Genomic DNA, 21,486 nt, shown 5'->3' on the forward strand with positions numbered 1-21,486 from the left:
GAACCGCGCTGTGAGTCCTTGTGGTTTCCCGGACACTCATAGGCGAGGCCCCTAAACACGCGTTCCGCTCCTCTGTCTGCTTTGGTGAGGCCGCACTTTTGTGCCTGGGGTTCTGTTCAGGCGGGTACGTCTGTCCTATATGGAAGATCGACGGGCCAGCCGGACGCCCTCCTGGAAGCCAGGTGCTGATGAAAAGCTGGCAGCCATTGCCGATAAAGGGCCCTGTCTCAACTCTCTGCTTGAGGGGACCCTCCTGGTTGGCTCCTGTGCCTTAGCGGTCACTTGGAACTCTCTAGAACGTCCCACCTCTTGGGAGCCTGGCAGCCCCTGGCTCCACAGCTGCACGGCTTAGACACACCTGAGTGGGGCCCTGACCCCCTCTCGCACCCACATTTCCCGTGGCCCCCAGCCGCCAGCTGCAATCCTGCCCAGAAAGGAGACAGCTGGCCTCCTGCCGCCCCGTGTCAATACCCAGCTCGCCTCTCCTTCTGCAGCGTGTTCCCGACGGTGGGCAAAGCCCTTGGAGCAGACTGAGCTGCAAGGGAGGTGCTTAACGCCCTGCTCCCGATACTCATTAGCTGCGCAGTGAGTTTGCACATCCCTGGGCTGGTTTCCTCCTGATACGTGACAGAGCGTAAAACGTCGCCACTTCCTGCCTCGCCAGCTGCCCCGAGGGAGCCACATCCTCACGGCCTTTTGCTAACTCCCTGCCAGGGGAATCCGCGGCCTTCTGGTCCTCTCCCTGGGCGCTGAGGAAAGGAAAGGGTGCCGATGTGAAGAGGACGAGGACGCCCACCGGCTGACCGGCTCCACTTGGGGGTCGGCGTGCCTGGCACAGAGGGCCCCCTGAGCACACGCTGTCTGGCTCATTGCCCTGCAGATACCGGCGGGAGCCCGGTTAGGTCACAGGCATCATGGAAACAGCGTCCCCGGCCAGTCCTGAAGGCACACACCTGTCCTCTGCCTTGGACGCAGAGCCTGAGAAAGCGTGTGTGATGCGGGCCTGGGGACGGGCTTCCCACTCCGTCATGCGGGCCCCGCCGTGGGGACAACAGATGTATACGAATGAGGACATCGTTGCTGGGAGACAGACCTCTGATGGTCCATTCTGTAGAGCGAGGCTGCGTTCCATCAAGCGGACAATAGGCCTCCGGACCCCGGTGCACTGGTGTGCCCGGGACCCCCACACTAAAGCTGAGGGGTCCCTGCCTTTTGGCTCTCAGGATGGAGAACTGACAGGAGACCCTTCTAGCTGGAGAGCAAGGAGCTCCCCTCACCTCTAGCCGAACCGAATTTCCCAACCTGCAGGAGACCCTGAACGTGGAGTGTCTGTGCAAAGAGAGAAGGAAATTGAGTTTCAAGCGATTTATTTTTCCTCTCGATTAGGTTTGCATTGAGTGGGGGAGGGGAGGGAGAGACGGAGAGGGGCTGGGTCAGCAGGGGGGCCCGGGACACCCTCTGTGTCTTCAGCTCAGTGTTCTCCCTCTCTGCTCCCCCGGGGGGGAGGGGGGGCCCTGTGACATGCTCGGCAAAATCCACAGGGTGGGACCCTCAGCCGGGCCCCAGGCAGGGCCAGGCCCGCCACCGATGGGAGACTGGTTCAACGGCAGGCACCTGGGCCCCGCCGGGCAGCCAGGGTCCTGCCCTGCCCTGAGACTCAGATTCTCAGGTGGGCTCTGTGCTGGCAGCCGGTGCCACAGGGGTGGCTGGCGTGGGGAAGCAAAAAAGAAAGAAGAGAACATCCTTCCCCCACTGTCAGACCCCACAGTGTTCGGGGAGGAGCAGATTCCCTCTGGGAAGCTTCCTGGTGTGCAGGGCCATGCTGACCACTGGGGTCTCCTTGGAGCTCTGAGCTTATGGCCGTGAGTGCTGACCTGTGTGCCCTTCCCCTGATGTCAGGGCACACAGCTGTGGGAGGTGACGATCCCACTGCACGCTGTGAGCGGGGCCCCAGAATTCTCCCTCAGACCGTGGCTTGCTGTGGGGACAGGAGAGACACCTCCACACCCCCTTTCCCACCACACACGCTGGTGTTGAGTGCGCTTGGAGGAGAACGGTCCTGCACGCACACGAACACAACGGCCCGGAAGGCGGGAACAGCCCACACGTCCCTCCGCAGGTAAGTGGATGACCGAAACCCGGTGTATCCTCACGGTGCGATATTGCTCGGCACGGAAACGGGAACAAAGCACAGCCTAGATGGGCCTTGGGAACCCGGCTGCGTGAAAGGCCACGACCTATGCTAGGATTCCATTTTTGGGGAATGTCCCAAATCCTTAAATCCACAGGGATGGGTCACAGACTGGTGGTCGGCAGGGGCTGGGGGAGGGGAAAGCCGGGGGTGGCTGCCGCCTGGGAATGGGGCACCCTGTCGGGGCGACGGACAGAGCTACTAAATGCCGCTGAAACGTTCACTTGGAAACGACTAACTTTAGGTTTTGTGAATTTCACTTCAATAAACTTTCGAAAAATCGGGTTGAGACAAGGACTACCCTGGAGAGATTAGGGAAATACACGGGGGGGTAGAGGAGGGGCTCTGCCCGCTTCCAGCCCTTCTGCGTGTTTCTGTCTGGCCGTGGGGAGGGACGGGGGACCTGTGTGTTCTTCTGCCTCTGATGGCTTCTCCTCACCCCTGCCCACAGGATTTCAGCAATTGGGGTTTGCATGCACGTGTTGACTACACTCAGTGACATCCCTGTCTTAAGGAATCAGGAGGCTCTGCACGCGTCTGCAAACACTTGAGCTTTCTGGGGTGGGTGGGCGTTCTCCGCCGCAGTGAGCTGAGCAACCACGGCAGGAGGATTTCAGGGCAAGCAGGAGCAAGACGAAGGTAATGACCCTGCGCCCATGGCACCCCACCCCTGCCTGCATCTGGGAGGGGATGGAGGGATGGGTGTGCGCAGGGGCAGCAAGGCCAGAACAGGGAGGAGCTGTATGCTACCGTGACGTCAGCGTCCTAGCAAACTTGTTCGGAATGCTCGGCTCGGAACTGGGTCTGGACGCAGCGTCCTCGGATCCCATGTTGCCAGATCACTTGTGTTTCCTGGGGATCTTGAGACTCAGTCTGGTTTCTGTTAAGCCCTGTGCTGCCCCGGGCCATCCGCCAGGCTAAGCTGCCGAAGGCTGCAGGAGGTGGGGTGGCGGGGACGGAGAGATGGGCTAGGCCCACAGTGGCAACGTTCGGACACTCCACCGCTGAACACGCATTCATTCCAAGGCACGTTCAAGTCCTCCCTGCTGGGCCCCGCGAGGCACCAGGGCGAGTGTCTGTGCCGGGACCCCAGACGGATGTGTCCACCTGTCTACTCAAGCTCCCGCCGGCAAGCATCCCACACTCAACACGTCTAAAACCACGTCCCTGAGCGCCAACCTGCCCCACCTGCCGCTTCCCTGTTTCCCCGTGTGACTTCTGGTGGGGTTGTCTGAGACTTGTGCCTTTCTCTCACACCCCGCCCCCGACCCATCAGCGTGTACTCAGGGGTCCACCTTTAAACAGATCTCGAATTCCACCCTTCGTCCCCTCTACTGGGACCACCGCAGGCCGAGCAAAACCTTCCTTCCCGGTCAGGCTGCTTCTGATCTGGCCCACGACGCACCCCCTACTCGGAACCAGGCAGCAGGTGTAACGGAAGGCATGGCGGAGCAGCCTTTCTGGAAAACCCTCCCCCGACTCCCACCACACTCAACGCAAAGGCAGAGCCCTCAGGAGGCCCTGCCCCATCTGGCCCAGCCCCTCCCTCATTCTGGAGTCCTTGCTGTTCCACCTTTGGGTCGTTGTTCAAATGTCACTGTCTTGGGGAGGCCTGCTCACCTCCTTACTTCCTCTGCCTTCCTCTGCCCCTGCCTTCCTCCCGTCTGGCATACGACTTTCTTCCCTACAGCCTGTCCACTGTCTGTGCCACGGGAGCTCTTGAACCCTCAGCACCTAGAATGGGGCCTGACAGGTGTTGGAGGCCACTAGGCACTCACGGTGGAAAGGAAAAGATACCCTCAGGACTCCGAAGAGGGCTGAGAGAGAAACAGATGCCCGGAAAGCACGGAGAGGCCACGGGGGCAGGAGACACACCCCTGTCTGCCAGCCAAAGAGAGTCCTCCCAGCCTGTCTTCCCCTCTCCAGACCCAACTTCCCAAAAGTGTGGCTCCAGCACCACTGTCCTCCACCCCTCTCCCCCAGAGGCCCTGCAGCCTGGCTTCCGGCCCCCCCCATCCTAGTCACGCTGCTGTCCTGAGACTCCCCAGCTGCAAAATGAGACACGCGGGTCCCCGCCCTTACTTACAGCGCCTCCCCCATCGCGGAGCACTCCCTCATTCCTGAGGCTCTGCGCCTGCGTCTGTCCCCCACCTGCCCTGGAGCCCACGGCTCCTTGCTCCTTTGGCTTTCCCGGGCCTGGCATTCCCTTGGCTGACCTTCTCAGTCTACAGCTACACGCCCCTGGCGTATTTTATTTGCCCCATGCTTCATCTCCCTAATGTATGATGACCCCCAAGTCGACGTATCTGACCCTACACCTTCCCTGATCCGAGTTCATCACAGGAGAACGGAAGAGCCGGTGTGTTCCACACACAAGGAACACCTGACAGAAGGCACGAGCCCTGAGAGAGAAGGAAGCGGCTTGTGCTGGAAACGGAGCCGGCGGGTGTGGGCGCAGTGGAAGCCACACGGTGATCTGGACAAGCAGCGGGGGGAAGGTGGGGGGCAGGCGGGGGGAGGGTGCGGCCCACATGGGAACCAGGTTAAATCAATCATGGGCAGCTCCTATCGCTTTCCCATCTGGGAGATTACACAGCCAGGACGTGTAAAGTCTCCGGCCTTGTACCGCCCATCGTGTGCCCAGAGAAACCCCGTCTGTGGCATAGAAAGGGACTTCTCCCGGCCCCTGCGGTCTCAAGCCCAAGCTGATGGCTTTCAGTGTGTGCGGACAGTCATTCCTGAGCCCTTGTTGGCCCGAGGCTTTGTCCCATCAAGGCTGAGAAGCTGACGGCAAGGCATGTAGAGGCATGTAGAATGTTCTTGAGGACCAGGCCTTGTGTCTCCCCTAGAGGTGGCCGGTGAGGCTGGGACCAGTTCTGCTGACCACTGGGCACTGAGACGCAGCGGCCCTGCTGGGCCTCACCAGCTAGCAGGCAAGCTGACCACAGCAGCCCCTGCCTGTGCTCCTGGCCACCCAGAGTTGAGTCCCCCCCTGCCAGAGCACCTGTCTTTTCTGTTCCCTGCCTCCTCCCTTCCCAGGGAAGCGACCGTGACCCCCGGCACAGCTTCCTGGCTCAGGGGAACAGGCCTCCAGGGTCTCCTCTTTTGGACTCATCTTTAAATCTGCCTCCCAGCTCTTAGCCTCTGGTTCAGAGCTTCCCCAGAAAGTGGTGTATTTTATCTTTATGTGTCAGGATTTATATAAAAAGGGGATAGTTCAACTCTAAATGTAATGAGTTGGAAGGACAGCTCTCTGGTGACTTTCTCTAGTGAACACAGCATCAATAACATTGATTGCTAAAAATAACTAATAACCCTGGGCTGGGGGTGGCCAGGGACCACTCTAACCCCGCCTCTGCACAGCATGTGAGGGAAGCAGGCTAGTGCCTGTAAGGACAGGTGGGTCCCACGCATGCTGGCTGTTGTCGTGCTCATCCTGGACACCGTCAAGGGACAGGTCCCGAGCACAAGCGGCCAGCAAACGGAATCTAAGATTGACGCAAATGACCCTCGCTGAGGGCCTTCTGAGGCCAGGCCCAAGAGAAATAGCTGACGTCTACGAGTAAGGTTTGCCCAAAAGCGGAGAAGCTAGAGTTTTCGACAAGGTGGATGGACCAGCATGGATTATGTGCACGTCATCTCACTTCCGGAGGCTTCTCCTCTGGGTTTGGTGACGGGTGGACGGAAAGGCTCCACCATACGTGCAAAATCGATGTCCCCATGCCCTCAGCTCTGGCCACTGTGCCCTTGACAAGGCTGGCCATCTTCTTCCAGAAATGGCCGGTGCGTCTGGATGGGGATCTATGCTGGGGTGAGGCAGGCTCTTTGGCTGCCGGATCAGCTCAGGGCTTCCTGCATTTCTGGAGGGATTCACGTGCCTAAGCTCTCCTCAAGCTCCTCCCCCCCCTCCGGGGACTGCAGGTGATGAGAAGCCAAGTCTCTGGGAGGTGGTGAGGCCCAGGAGAGTGAAGGACCGTGAGGCGATGCCAGCCTGCATGTAAGGAAAGGGGCTCTTAAGCTGGCCCCAAACGAGTGCAAGTTAATAGAGAAGAAATAATGTGTTCTAAATTAATAGCATGAATGTCAGCTCTGATGGCCGGGTAGTAAAGCACACAGTCACTGGAGCTCCTTTGTGAGGCTGTTTTCTGTTTTGTGTGTGCCCTGGGCATAGGGAAAGCGCCGCGGCTCCCTCTACAGTGACGCATTTTGCATTCTGGGACAACTTCATCGGCTGAGTTGGAGTGTGGGAGATAAGAAACTTGCTGTGGGGTTGCATTCGGTTAGTTGGCCCCGCGTGGATTTGTAATCAAATACTGGAGGTATCTGCAGTGCTCTGCCTGGGGTGTGGGAATTTACTGAAGTGCCTTGCAAAAGCTCCTGGTCGGGGACGCTGCTCCTCCTCCTCCAGGCAGGAGGAGTGGGGCTGAGGGCACAGCCCAGAGCCCTGTATCGTTAGTACAGCCCCTCGAACCTAATAGCCCCACATTGCATCAGTGACAGGACCAGCAGAGCCTCTACGGCTCACGGCCTGGGCAGGCAGGACCCAACACCGGGCTTTCTCTGAAGTCTCCCTCCTCTGATCTCTGTTCTCAGGGACCCGCAGCAGTGTGGGAGAGTCCCCGGACTCATGGATCACAGTAGGAACCCAGCCCTTTCCCCCTGGCCACTCCCAGAGCCTTTCTGGATGGCCGCATGTGGTTCCTCTGTGTTCAGTAGGAAGAAAGTGGACAGCCTTTGCAGGCTGGCTGAGGGAAACTGGGACAGCGTGTGACTTAGAAAGTCTGATGTGAAAACTTTACCATAGAGCAATGCCCAGCCCCACTCCTGGGCTGGAGACGTGGCTTGGACCATAGCTAGCTCCCACAACCTAATGAGATATGCTGTAACTTAGAACCCCCACAGCCAGGCACTGGAGCCCCACCACCAAGTCTGGATCCCTCATTCTGAGGCTTGCGTCGGCGACCGATTTTTTGGGGATTGCTCTGTGTTGTTATGAATCCGCCAACAGTCGTGCCAAGGTACTAAGGGGGGAGGGGTTGTCTAAAAGCTGGAGGAAGCCATGAGTTCCAAGGACACCAGGGCACACACCGGAGGACAGGACCCAAGGAGCTTCTACAGGTGTGACAGAGGGGAGGGAGGGAGATCGGCGCGTACCCTTCACAGAGCCAGAGAGTACTCGTTATGCTCTATTTTGACTGTCCGTGCCCCACTGCACGAAAGCAACAGAGGACGCAGAGGCTGTCACCAGCCCCTGGCACGGCCCCAGCACATAGAAGGTGCTAAAAAACAGCAGTTGAAGGAAGGAATTAAAACGTTAGTCTGTAATGATAACATATTTATGCTGACACGTAGGCTTGGCACTGTAGACACACACACTCTCTCTCTCTCTCTCTCTCTCTCTCTCTCTCTCTCTCATCACGTACTGCCCCTGTTCGATGCCGCGGAGGGTAACGCTGGGCTGCTCTTGCTGGATAATGAGAGAACAGCAGTATGCCAAATGCTTCGAACAGATCCTTTTGCCTTCTTTCTTCTGCTTGGTCCTGCCACCAGAGACCTCTGACTATATTGTATTCTGATTCCGCCAACGTGAAGCTGCATTTGGGGGCGGGGGAATCACCCGTTCCCTCTCTATTTAGGAAAGTAAGAAGCAAACAGACCTCATTTTGGAATCCGTCCTTTCTTGTGGGAGTTGGAATAAAAGACCATTCCTCCCCGAGGCCTTGCTTTGGCTTTGTGGGGTTTTAGATCTACTCCCTCCCCACCCTCCTGCCCAAAGGAGGCCTCTGAAGCGCCTGCTTGGCTGGAACATCAGAGATGGAGGTCTCAGAAGCCTCTTCTCTTTTACACGGCTGTTATTATTAATGCCTTACATTTATACTATATTCCACAGTTTTTCAAAGCCACTTAAAGATATTGTCTCATTTGATCCTTCCAACAGTCCTAAGGTTGGCGGGGAAGATCTCATCTCTCCATTTTACAGGTGAGCAAACTGAGAATGTGGGGAGGTAGTGACCTGCCCAAGGTCACACGGGAGCCAGCAGGAATTTCCCCAGCTTCTTGTCTGCTGCTCTCACCGTGTCGGTCTGTCTTTCGTTAATCTGCTGCTTTGGGAGGCGGTGCCAAACAAGTGAAGATCTGCCCTGTGTCAATGGTGTGGTCCCCAAATGAGATGAGACACACAGGAAGGGCTTTCAGGGATTCCCTCTGGTTAGCAGTTCAGTGCCAGCAGATGTTATGGGGTGGGGAAATGAAACAGGGCTGAGAGAGAACCCTCAGCTGGCATGGGGTTGGGTAGACCCTGGGAAGCAATGACACAGACTCACACGTGGTCACCCAACCAGCTACCGGGACAGGTTAATGTTGATACTTCAGGCCACTAGGCTCTCCAGCTGTGGCCACATGGCTGCCCTCATACGGTTGGGAACACAGGGCAAACTGAGCCAGCTTTGTACTGGCCTTCAAAAAATGGCTGCTTTTTCTTAACAGCTTCTCCGCCTTTGAAACCCCTTGGCAGAGTCCTGGACCAGAGGGCAGTCTCTCAGATTAGACTGGGCACACCTATCATCAAGTCCTAGCACCAAGTATCTGCGCCTTACTGTAGCTGGTACCTTTGCGTCTCAGGGAAACAGGGAAAGACAGAAGTGCATGGGGAGGGCATGGGGTTCAGCACCATGGACAGTGGCCGGCAGGTGCCTTGAGCTACCAATCACCTCCCAAGTTCCTGGGAGTTAAAATTTATTAGAAATGGTGACAGGGCCTCTCTGCGTTCCTTGCCTAGAAACACATGGCACTCATCTGTCACCTGGAGACAGCAGCTAGTGCTTGTGTAGGCTCGTGCCACGGCTGATCTGCCTTCATCAAATTCGAAACATGATTGCTTGTCGCTTGTTTTAATTCATTTCCCCACCAAACGTGAATTTGAATAACTTCCCAGATTTTCTTCATCAAGAGGAAGAGACTTCTTCCCCGGAGGTGGATACGAAGAGCTCAGTGCCCAGTTCAAACAGCCTGACCTTCTACCGAGACAGAGACGTGCAGAAGCTTTGCTCACAGCCCAGTTCACCTTTCCGATGGTGCCTGGTCCACGTCAGAGGCTCCATGAGAGAGGATGACCACCATGGGGTGTGCTCAGACTTGGGGATCCTCTCAGAGGCTCCGGTTTTATCTGGCACCAGTGGCTAGGGCCAATGAGACGTGCAGTATGCAGATAAATTCTGCCGGGTGTGTGCTCACTAAAATCCACCATGCTAGAAATGCATTTGGAGGCAATCCTGCCTGCCCACAGCAGATTTTCCAGATCCTGGCAACTGGAGCATGTTAAGGACGAGATACAGCTGCCAGGTCTGATTTCTTAAATCAAGATTCGTTTTGTGGGGAGGGCAGGAGGAAAAAAAATTAATGCATAACCTGGCAACGGGAGGGTGGAAGGGAGGGAAGGAGGGGTGCCTGCTGCCTTGGCCTCTCTGTGCATTTTGGGTGGGAGCCAATTCCTTTCCAGCAAGTGACTTCCAGCTCAGGAAAGGGGGAGGGGCTTCCCACCGGCAGCCCTGGATAAGCACTGCCTGACCCCAAGCTCCAAACTGTGGGGTCTGAGCATGAGCCAGGCAAGGTGCGGACTGAAGGAGCAGAAGTTGTTGGTCTATGTTTTGTGTTATTTCTTGTTCCCTGAGTTTCAGCCACTCATTCTTGCCCTGTCGTCTCCTCCCAGACTCCTCATTGCATAATATGCCGAGTGCCTCCCACAGGGACCCGTGGGCCAAGCAGCTGTCGGGGCACAGTTCAGGGGCCGATGTGGCACCCGTGTCCTGGCCAAGTGTGCTGGAGAGAGTGTGAAGATGGCCGGCATATCTACGTGTGGCCTGTGTGACAGCGCTTTCTGGGGGTGCCGGGGAGTATGGAGTGCAGGGGCATCTTAGGGAGTGTCCTCTGTCTGTGGCAGGGCGGTGGGAAAGTGCAGCTCTTCCTAAATTAAGACTTCAAGACGTTTTACGTACTAGACAAACCGGTATCTCCCTAGTGCTGATGGCCATCTCCGTTCTTCCCCTTTTCAATTACAGCTTGTGGGGGGCTAGGGTGGGGGGGCAGTCGAGAAGGGGCTGCAGGAGGGCAGAGGCAGACACGAGGCGAATTAGAGAGACTTTTGTTGCACTTAATATCAATTCATTTCGCAGACTGCTGACACAGCCAGATTCCACAGCTCAGAATTTATGGGGGCTCAGTGTGCAGACGTGCGGACTCAGAAAGAAAATACAAAAGAACTTTTAAAAAATGACCAGCTATCAGCAAAAAATTTTTTTTTAATTTTACCCCCCCCCCCCCACACCCAACAACAACAAAAAAAGAGCTACCAATGTCACACACACACTCACACACACAACCTAATTTGGATTTTCGTATTGGTTCAGGGCACTTAATCTCATTATGTAATAATCACATCATTTGCCAGAATCAAGCCGTGTTTCACTACTTTATGGGCAGACTTTATATTAGATACACGTGCAAAAATGATAATGAGAATTTCAGGAAAAGGAATACGCTGAAGAAAGGGTACAGCTCTTGACCTGGAGGACAGTGGTCCTCCCTGCGTCCCCTACCTAGGGGGCTGGGCTCCCAGGAAGGCACCTGACAGAAGAGTCCGTGCCCAGACTGGGTGGTGTTCTTCCACAGCCACCTGCTATGGCCCTCTTCCCCCTCTCTCCTCCTCCCCCCTCCTCTCCCTCCCTCCTCTCCCGCCTCCCCCCCTGCTCCCCCTCCTCCGTCTTTCCCTACTTCTCCCCCTCCCCTCCACTCCTCCCTCTCCTGCCCTCCCCCACTGGCTGTGGTTCTTTCCTGATCTTGGCTAGTGGCTCTATTTGTTCATTTTCTTAAAGTGCCCTCCGAGGCCTGCTGCCTTCCTCATCTGGCGCTCCGCAGAGTCCTTCTCCTCCCCTGAGCAGCCATACTCGGATCCAAGGCCTCCTGAGCTGGAGGACTGAGATCACAACAGAGAGGAATGACGATGGCCCTCAGCAGACCTCTGATACTCTGGACTGCCTCTCAGAGATCTTAGCTGTTCCACTTTCCACGGCCCCTGCGGGATCCAGCCCGTCACGGTCCAGGTGACCTTCACCCGCCTGGGAGCTGACCAGTTGGAGATGAAGGAGAACCTCAGGGCCGGGATGGTCCTCCCTTGCACCAGCAGGTGGAACCTGCCTCTCCAGGGCCATGTGACTTCCTGGGGGCATCCCCATGGTATCAGTGGGACCCTTCCCAATCATCTCCAGCAACTCTGGGGGTCTTTGGGAGCAGGTGGGGCCGTGGCCTCCACGAGGAATGCAGTGATGGCGGATAAACACATGGAGACCGGAAGAGCTGTCAGCCGGCACTGTGGCCGCAGAGCAGGGTGGCCACAGGACACGATGGGGTGTCCTTTTCAGGATGTGGGGGGCCAGCCCTGAGTCATGTTTTAGTCACAACAGACATGCCCCGTGCAGAGACTCCAGGGACCACAGAAGCTGACAAGGTACCTCAGTAGCCCTGCCTGCCCCACCCGAACTGCTCCTTAGAAACTGTTCTGAAGTTGAGTAGAAAAGCCCGTTTGTCTGTTCTGCTGTATGAGAATGGTCAAACTGAAAACAAACAAACCCAATGAGCATACGAATTACAAAACAAAGCACGAGCCTGGGAAGATATAACGGGTGTTAGTGCCTCCTTCCGGAAGCTTCTCCCAGTGGAGAGCTCACCACCAGGCAGATACAAAATGCATCTGGGTTAGGGCACTTGACTCAGCAGTGTTACAGCAAACCAACAGTGGAGGGAAGGTGCGGGAGGCATACTAAGGCAGCCGGGACACTGGAAATGTCTTCTGGGGGCAGGAAGAGAGGCTGAGGATTAGCGTCTGAGGCAGTGCACCACTGAGTGGCACCATACAGCCAAGGAGCCACGGCTACATTCCACTGGTGGTTTCCTGGGTGCCAAAACTGTGCCAGGGACTGTGAATGTGTGTGTGAGGGGCGGGGGGAGGGGGCAAGGGTGAGACTGAACAAATCTCTGCTTCTAGGAGCCCCTGTCCTGCTGGAGAAGACAGGCCGGCACTGCTCTGTGGCTGGTGAGCCCAGGGCCAAATGAGGCCCGAACAGCGGGGATGTGCACGGGGGTGTGCCAAGCTGGCTTCACGGAGGTGATGTCCTGGTGGAATATCAGAGGACAAAGAGCTCTGCAGGGAGACAAGGGCTCTCCGCACAAGGGAACAGTGTGGGCAAAGGCACAGAACACAAGGCAAGGTTTCAGTTGACAGATGGCCTTGAAGGTTCTCTCATCACCCGGTCAGCCCTTTGCGGAACCGGGCACACGCCGCCGGGCAGATCAGGAGGAATAGAGACTGCCCTTCCTGTCTCTGCCCCACAGTCACGCACCCTGAGTGTGGGCTGTGGGGAACGGGCCGGGGGCTGATGTGGACGGGGGTGGAGGTCTTCTGTGCGGGCGGCAACCAACCCCATCAGAGGCCACACGGTATTGACCTTGATGGCAGGAGAGACAGAAGTAAACAGACTGTCTTGGTGCTGTGGATCGATCAGAGGCGGGGCGGCTGCACTTGAACACCAGCATCCTGCTGATGGCAAGGCTCGCGGGCAGGAGGACAAAGGTCTGGAACTGGAGAGGCTCGTTCAGATTCAGCAGGGTTGACACTCTCCCCAGCAGCGGATGCAGCTGGACGTGGGGAGACAGGGTGGGCACGGGAAGTGAGCTAACGGATAAAAGGCCACGTGCAGGACTGAGGACACAGGAGGACTTGGAGGGGAACGTCATTCCTAAAGCAAACCCGGGGACAGGGCCCAGCTCACCCAGGCACGATGCTGGGCAGCTCTGTCACAGGCTGAACTGGGTCCCCCAAATTCACATGTCGAAGCCCTAACCCCCAGCACTGTGTGGGATGTGCCTGTATCTGGGAATGGGTCTTTCAAGAAGTGGTTAAGTTAAAATGAGGTCACAAGGGTGGGCCTGCATCCAGTGTGACTGGTGTCTTTATAAGAAGAGATTAGGACACAGACGTGCACAGAGGGATGATCATGTGAAGACATAGAAGACGGCCGTCTGCGAGCCCCAGAAGAAGGCTCCAGAGAAACCACCCCTGCTGCCTCCCTGACCTTGGACGTCCAGCCTCTGGGGCTGTGAGGAAATATGGTGTTGCTGAAGCCGTCCAGGCTGACACTTGGTGACAGCAGCCCGAGTTCACGAACACAGGCCCTGCCAGCTCAGTGTTCCTCCGGGAGCACCAGGAATCCAGTAGGGATGGGGCAAATCGAAAAGAAAAGCCGGTGACATCACTCCAGAACAGAAGACCCGATCCTGCTAAAATGCAGCTCTGATTTCTAACAAAAATATCCTTCCTTTCTTAAAAGTGAGAGAAAAACTTTTACACCTTCGGGGCGGGGTGGGGGTGGGGGATCCCGAAAGAGGGGAGAATCCACATGTGGGTAAAATGGGCCTAAAACATGAGTAAAGGGAGCACCCACCAGACAGAGGTGTCTGCGGGGTCAGTGCCCTGGGTGAAAGCTACGTTGTTGTGACGCCGCTGTCACCGCTCTGCCTGTTGTGACCGACTCCTCGAGGTGTCTTAGTCTCTAGGCCCGCGTTTCAGGCTCGGAAGGAAACACCAGAAACCCCCTGTGACTCAGCGCCAGGGAGCTTGGTGACTGAAGTGGGGACTGATCTTGCTTTGTGTTTCCAGAAGAGATTAATGGGTCTCAGGAGAGAACGGCCTGACATTTCAGCGTTTCCTTCCCAGAAAGTCCCACCTTTGTGGCCGCACAGCATTTACAGGCAGAATCCCACACAGGGGACTCAGGGTTGTCAGGATGAAACACGGCCCCCGGTTCCGGCATTTACTTGGGGAAGACAAGCCTCTCTTCTCTGCTGCCCTGGGCTCCAGACACCCTGTGGGCCTCTGGACCGCCCCTTCCTCGTCCCGTCCACTGCCAGGCTGAGCACTCAGGCCCCAGGGAGCGACCCTGGGAGTCGGGCCAGGAGACACCTCCTTCAGAGGGGAGCCTGGGGGAGCCCCCAGGGGCTCTGTAGGTCCCTGCTCACCCATCCCCCACTATCTCAAGACAAGGCTGTAGCAGCGTGTGTAACCCGCTCAGTCATTCTGGACCTCTGCCTCTCCGCATCGTCTGTCGGGACATGGAAGCTAGCTGGGTGGGCAGTTAATAGGAGGCGAAGTCTCCCAGGTGCCACGGGCCCACGAGCCTCATCCAAAGTCAGCGGGAGAATCGCCTCCCACTGGGCATATTTATTTTCCAGACAGAGAGCTGCAAAGATGTGCCCCGAACAGACTGACACAGAGGGGCTCCCTGATGGGGTTTCAGTCCTGCAGTCTCAAGGCCTGTCTTCTGCAGGTGGGTGGGGGGGGGGGATGTGACGCGGGGAACAGGAGAGCCTCCCTGGTAAGGGAGTTTCCAAATCCGTTCGGTTTCCATCATGTCAAGACAGATGAATAAAAAGGCACACCTACATAGAGCAGCGTGGCTCACGGCACCCAAGAGGCAGGAGCCACCTGGCGTCCACGATGGAGGGCGGGCGAACACGAGGCGGGTCCATCCGTAAGTATCACTCGGCCATCAACAGCAAGGAATTCCTGACACCCGCCACAGCATGGAGGCAGCCGGAGGACATGATGCTGACTGACGTCAGCCAGATACAGAGGGACAAGCACCGTAGGGTTCCACACGTGTGAGGTCCCTGGGGTCTCAAATCCAGAGACAGACAGCAGGACGGTGGGCGCCAGGGGAGTGGGAGGGAGTTAGAGTCTAATGGGGACAGAGTTTCAGTTTTATAAGATGGAAAGAGTTCTAACACGGTTAGGACGCTAAACTGTGTTCTGTGTATTTTGCCATGATTAAAAATAAAATTTCAAAAGAGGCATACGTACACGGAGCTCTCACCACACGTTGGGCACTGTCCCAGCTCCTTCACATACAATTAATATTTCCTCCATCCTGTTGAGAGCCTTTCGAGAAGAATGTTATTGTCCCGATTTACAGATAAGGAGCTGAGATGTTACAGGTTAAGTAACTGCCTGACATCGCTAATAAGACACAGGGCCAGGGTTCCAACCATCAGGTACCCCATAAACACGTCCTGAAAGAATGAGTGAATGAGTGAATGATGTCCAATCCCAGACTCCACACGTTGTTGAAGTTGCCCAGCTTTTCTCAAGTTGTTGGTTTTAGGGGAGGGAGGGGGAGGGCTGGTGGTAGGTAGGGCACCTTTCAAAACAAAGTAACTAAACATTGATAAAAATACACCTGAGTGGGGGGGGGGGGGTGCCTGGGCGGCTCAGTCGGTTAAGCATCTGACTTTGGCTCAGGTCATGATCTCACCACTTGTGAGTTCGAGCCCCGTGTCGGATTCTGTGTCTCCCTCTCTTTCTCTGCCCCTCCCCCAATTGCGCGCTCTCTCTCTCTCACAAATAAGCGTTAAAAAAAATTTTTTTTTTAAATACACCTGAGTGAGGGGTCTTTTCGGGGTGATGGGAATGGCTGGGAGCCAGACAGAGGAGGTGGCTGTACATCGTGGCTGTGCCAAGTGCCACTGAATTGTTCACTTTAGCTGGTAATTTTACGTCCTATGAATTTCAAGTCAGTAAGTTATTTTAAAAATATAGACGTTAAGTGGGTACGTGTGTGTATATGTATATATATATATATATATATATTTATGTTTATGTTTATGTTTATATACATGATTAAATATAAACCCAAGTATAATTTAGGTATTCTGAAATTGAACACAAATATACCAGAAATGTGTTTACGGACTGTTGGGTATACGGTCATATGAACACACACTAATGCCTAGCCTGTGGGCACCGTTCTCCCGTGGGTGGGCCTTTGCTCTTCTGTGGGTACAGACGGCTTATCAGGGAAAAGACGCACTTAGGGGAACTTACAGCCCCGCTTCCCAGATGGCGACACCACCATACGCGCCCCCCGTGGACGCTGGCTTGCAGGCTGGGATGTGGGGTTTTCAGATCTGGTTTCACTAAAAGTCCCCTGAAGTCTCTACTCCTCTGAGATGTCTCTGTCTCATTAAATAGTAAGTTACACGGCCTGGGGGCCCTGACCTGCCTCACCTCATGAATGCTGACTTCCCTTTATCTTTTAGAGAGAGATGACAGTTTATTCCCCGGGAATGGTTGCCAGGGGCAGACCACCTGATAACGATGTGATTAACGATGAATTAAATTATCATCACCTTTCAGCCCATCACGGGACAGGCTTCCAGACGTTGTGTGTGTATGCAGGCAGGCACGCATGTGTGTATGTGCGGGCGTGGGTGCGGGTGTGCACGTGCTCGTTTGTGCACACGCCCACACACGCGCTCTGCGGACCCGGGAAAGGCCTCCATGAAGGAAGGGGTGGGAGCGTGAGGCCACGGGGGCCACCCTCCACGCAGCTGGATGTGGACCGGGATCCCACACACGGGAGCACGTCTGGATGCCCCGGGGGAGCCCATTCATCAAAGGAGCTCTTGGAGGATATGTTTGCAGACTCCTTTGGAATGTGAATAATCATCTCCTGATTCCTATTTGGGAAATTAATCTTCTGGTTTCTTGAGGTGTGCCAGAGAATTCTGGAAGCGGGGTCAGAGGCTAATGCCTGTCAGAGTAGTCGGAAGCATACCTGGGGGGTTGGGTGAGTGAATGATGACACCTCTGTGTAATGAAGCAGTGTGCATGCATTAAAAGCGAGGTGACAATCCACCTAGAAGTACGCTCCTGAAGATGCTGTTAGGCTGAAACAGCCAGAAAAAACCCGGGTTACCAAACAATGGACAGACTGTGATCCCATTTCTGTAATTTCTGACAGTCAGATTATACGTTCGCTTTCTCGTCCGTACTTTTCTACGGCGAACATGCCTTGTTTATGTACTAACGAAAAGGTACCATGAGCTCATTTTTATTTAAAAAGAAAAGCATCGATCCTAAGGACGGCCTTGAGACCCCCCCTAGCCCCAGAGGAGGAAGACAAACCAAAGAGCTGCCCTTCTGGATTCATCTCTGCGATTGCCCTTCCCCGAAGGTGCCGCTGGCACCTGAGGTCTGGAATCATGTTGTGGGGGCAGGAGCTCGATCCACCCGTCCCTGTCTGTGAGGGAAGCAAAGCCCTCAGCTCTTTCCTTTGGCTCCTCTGTCACGCCCTCTCCCGGGACAGGTCACGCCCGCACTGCGAGGACACTCTGCACTTAGGAAGCCAGGGGCCAGCCTGATGACGGCACCGAAGGTACACACCTCCACCTGCCCGGCCCCGACAGGCAGGTCAGGCGGACCAGGGGCACGAGACCACTGATCCCTGAAAGAGTCACCTTCAGTGCAATGACAGCTGAAAGAGGGACGCCACCCCTCAAGGGTCCTGAGGAGGATGCGGGAGAACAGCCTCCACTACCAGCTGCGAGCCTTGGGGGGAGCCCTGGGCCTCTCAGAGCCCAGTCTCCTGCTTGGCCAAAAAAGGAAGGAGCTGGACAAGATGGTCCCCGGGGGCCCTCCCAGCTCGGACGTCCCATGGCATTCTAAGGGTGTGACATAATGGGACACAGTATGACTTACTACTTTGACACCGACAGGGCCAGAGCATCACCTTCTTCCTATTTTCCTTATATTTCAGGTTAGGGAGGAATTTTTAAGACAGAAAGTCTGCTTGGAGCCCCCCCCCCCCCCCATCTCACGCACACGTGTGCACACAGGCAAATACCGTAGCTCAACCTCACGAAGGCGTCCAGTGTAGACTCTGAACCAAGGACACAGGCAAGCCCCAGTGATGACACCCTCACTCAGCCTCCTGGGGCCCGGGGCGCCCAGCCCAGAGGCCCCACTCTCTGTTCTGCACGAACCTCTTGCCCAAGGAGGCGAGTTGGCCACGGCTGCTTCAAGGTGGTCCACGGACAAACCGCTTCTGTGCTTCACATACTGAGCAAGGGTCAGAAGCCCCAGAAGGTGTGAATTCCAGTCGCGGCCCCTCCTTTCCTGCTCCCCGGGGCCTCATCTGCAGTGGGGATGTGTGAGGGGCTCAACCACAGCAGTGGATGTAAACACGACTTGGGGGCCTCTTGTTGGAGCGAGGGGGCATCCCCTCCCCACCGGACTCCTTCCCGCGGACCAGCGCGTCCCAGAGAGCAAGGAGCCTTGCTGGGGTGTCCACCACTGGCTGGACCACCAACGTGCTCTGGTCTTCATTCATTATTTTCCCTTTCCACCTGCCCCAAGTCCCCCCAAAGCAGAAACGGACAAGAGGCCCTAAAAACGTCCACCGAATGACCCGAGACGCCAGAGACGCTGAGCTGTCGCGACAGGGCTCGCTCTCGGGGTTCCACGAACACGTACGTTCCCAGTGCCCCCAAGTCCTAACGAAAGGCACAGTCCTGTCCCCCTGTCCGCCTGCCTCAGACAGAACGCAGTGAAAGCGGGCTCAGTGGCCGCCCCTCCAGCCTGCCCTGAACTGAGCAGAGGGAAGAAGCATTTGGAAAATCTCCCCCGTCAGCTCTTTCCGCCTCTTCCCCGGGCGGTCTCTCTCCCTCCCACTCAGCCAGTGTGCGGGCCGGGGAGGCGGCAGGGCGGGCGTGCGGCTCTGAGCTAAATAAACTCCTGAAAGGGCAGGGAGCCTCCACTGGGCCGTTTTTCAGACTCGAATTCCACCGAGTGCAACTTAAAAAGGCCTTTCCACCTGTTCAGCCTGAATTCCCTCTCTGCCCTGGGCAGACAGCTGCCCTCCAAGGAGGAGACGTGACCGGCAGGTGTGAGCCCAGCTGGCCATCCAGGTGTCAGGTGGACCCCGGCGTCCGGCCCAGGCAGCAGCAGGAGGCTGCCCGTCCCCAGGTGGGGGCCTTGGCTGCCGCCAAGGAGCGGGGTGGCAGTGACCTCCCACCCGCAGGAGGACGAATCCTAGGAGTGTCTGCACAGTACCAGGCTGAGAAAGAACAAGACAGGGACAGAACCATTCCCTGGCCCGAGGGCGCTCTACAGTGTCAGATGAGGACTCCCTCGCCCAGGGGCAGCCTGCGCGTCTGTGCAGAGTGCCGGCCGCTGACACTTTGAAATTCGGCTGGGAGCTGACCCTGGGCACACCTGTCTTTAGGGAGCTTCCCCGTCCCCTCCCTGCCCTGTTCCCTGGGATGCCGCTCTGTTTTCACAGGTGTTTCTAACTCAGGCTAAACTATCCTTGCTACAGACCCGGGGAGTGGGGGAGAAGGCGAGGAGAGACTCGTCTTGTTCAGTGACCACCCCAAGGGCCACTCCCCCCTTCTCTTCCATGCTGTAGGCGCACAAGGTCACCAGCGAAAACCAACAGAGAAACGGTAGCGGTGGGAAGGGGGAGGCAGGAGAGCCAAGATGCACCCCCATCTCCTTTAGCCGCCAGATGCACCCAGGTCACATCTGAACCCCTACCTCCACCCCACCTGGGTGGCGGCCTTGCCCACCTGTGCCTCAACCATCCCAGCTCCCTGGAAACCCAGAGCACTGCTCCAACGCCGGTCCTCACACCTGCCAGCCAGGCATCGGACCACTGGTCGGAGGAGGAGAGGCCGGGTAAAGGGAACCCTGGGCCCCTCTGGGCCCCATCAGCCACCAGTCTTGGAGAGTCTGGGCGAGAGTTTGGCCCCAGGCCCTCTTAAGGGAGTTTTCTTTTATATTTATTAACCCACTTTCTCTCTTGGCACTCGGAGCGGCGAGGAAGCCTCAGCCAAGGCTATTAATAGGTGGAGGCCATCCCTGGGGAGGAGAGTGAGCTCATACCTATGGCACAGGTGCCAAGCATAATAAAGGTTTCTGAGTCTGTCTAAATATAGGCTGCGGCCACGTTGGGGAGCAGAGGGCAGGCCTCGGGGAGCTGAGCACAGTCTTCCCTGTCGCCCCCCACCCCTGCTCCCTGGGCAGAGCTTCTCGAAACCTGTGCCAGCGCCCGGCCCTGCCGGGAAAAGACCCTGGCTGTCACACGGTGCCCCCACTCCAGGTCAGACCTGGTGGGAGACGCCAAGGAAGGGATTTGCAAAGTGGCATGCAATATAAATGACTCCTGTAAACAGAGAGTTTAATAAAAAGGCAGTGAGGGAATTTATGGGCAACCCAAGGATGATTAAAATTATTTATCTACTTACCTCCCTTGCTGGCTGATCAGTCTATTAATTATCTATTATGCACTCGCTGATTTGCATTTTAGAAATGGGACTGAGTAAGGGCAGGTAGGAAACACAGAAGAGTTCAGGAACCAAGCGGCGGGGGGAGGGGCGGACCCTCCTCTCTACCAACCACGGCTTCCCCAGCTGACGCCACGCTGACACATTGCCGAAGTGCCACGCTGCCGCCCACAGCGATAGCCACTCCCAGACCCTGGGCCCCCGAGAAGCCCCGATCCAGGAACCTGGATCCAGGAACCAGCTCCGGGTGGAGCAGAAAATTCGACGTGAGGGGATGCGCACCTGTTTGCCGACGGAGAGCTCCTGGGACAGGTTCCCAGCCGAAGGGGTCTGCAGACCAGCTCAAGGGAAATGCTGGCAGAATCTTCCTCTGGCCGTTCTGACTTAACGCTGCATTTAGAAAAGAAAACACGAGAACAAAACCATTTTCAATCTCTGAATATCTGGAGTGCATCAGACACACGCTCTCCCGCGCTCTTGATTAAAAATATCACAGGACAGAGTGTCATGGGAACGGCATCGTTTCAACGCTGCAACCAAGGAGCATCAGGCTGGGAGAAGTTATAACAAAGCGTCTCTGCTCGCCACCTCGAGGCTCTCAGCCACTCACAGCCCTGCTGCTCTCTTGCAGTGAGACGCACAATATCAGACAGGCTCTGGGACCCGTGGGGTAGGGGGCCCACAGCCCATGGGGTCTGGCTGTAAGGTACAGACCTTACAGTTTATCTAGACCTTCACCCTCGCTCATCAAAGCCTGCTGGCTCACCACAACCAGCCAATTCCTTGAAACAAATCTCTTTTCTTTATCTATCTATCTATCTACATCATGTATATCGTATAGGTAGATATAGATATAGATGTAGATAATATAGATATAGATAAGACAAGTAGATTGACAGAAAGATGGATGGAGGGGGGAAGGGAGAGATGAATAAATGGATGGATGGATGGATGGACAGACGGATGGATGGATGGATGGAGAGATGGAGAGATGGATGGGTGGATGGGTGGATGGGTGGATGGATGGATGGATGGATGGATGGATGGCTGGCTGCATGGATGGACGGACAGACGGACGGACGGACGGACGGATGGATGGATGGATGGACGGATGGACAGATGGA

At 56.2% G+C, this 21,486-nt stretch overlaps 1 protein-coding gene across 5 annotated transcripts in view; it reads right to left on the reverse strand.

Moving 5' to 3' along the window:
* RBFOX3 (RNA binding fox-1 homolog 3) overlaps positions 1-21,486 on the reverse strand; it is a 458,058-nt gene that overhangs the window by 164,400 nt on the left and 272,172 nt on the right. For all 5 annotated transcript variants that reach the window (XM_042917401.1, XM_042917398.1, XM_042917399.1 and 2 more), the window contains one exon: positions 20,645-20,752. The gene's annotated coding sequence lies outside the window, so the exon portion shown is untranslated. The remainder of the gene's footprint in view (positions 1-20,644; positions 20,753-21,486) is intronic.

The sequence above is a fragment of the Panthera leo genome, chromosome E1 (genome assembly GCF_018350215.1).
Source record: "Panthera leo isolate Ple1 chromosome E1, P.leo_Ple1_pat1.1, whole genome shotgun sequence".
Classification (NCBI taxonomy): Eukaryota; Metazoa; Chordata; class Mammalia; order Carnivora; family Felidae; genus Panthera; species Panthera leo.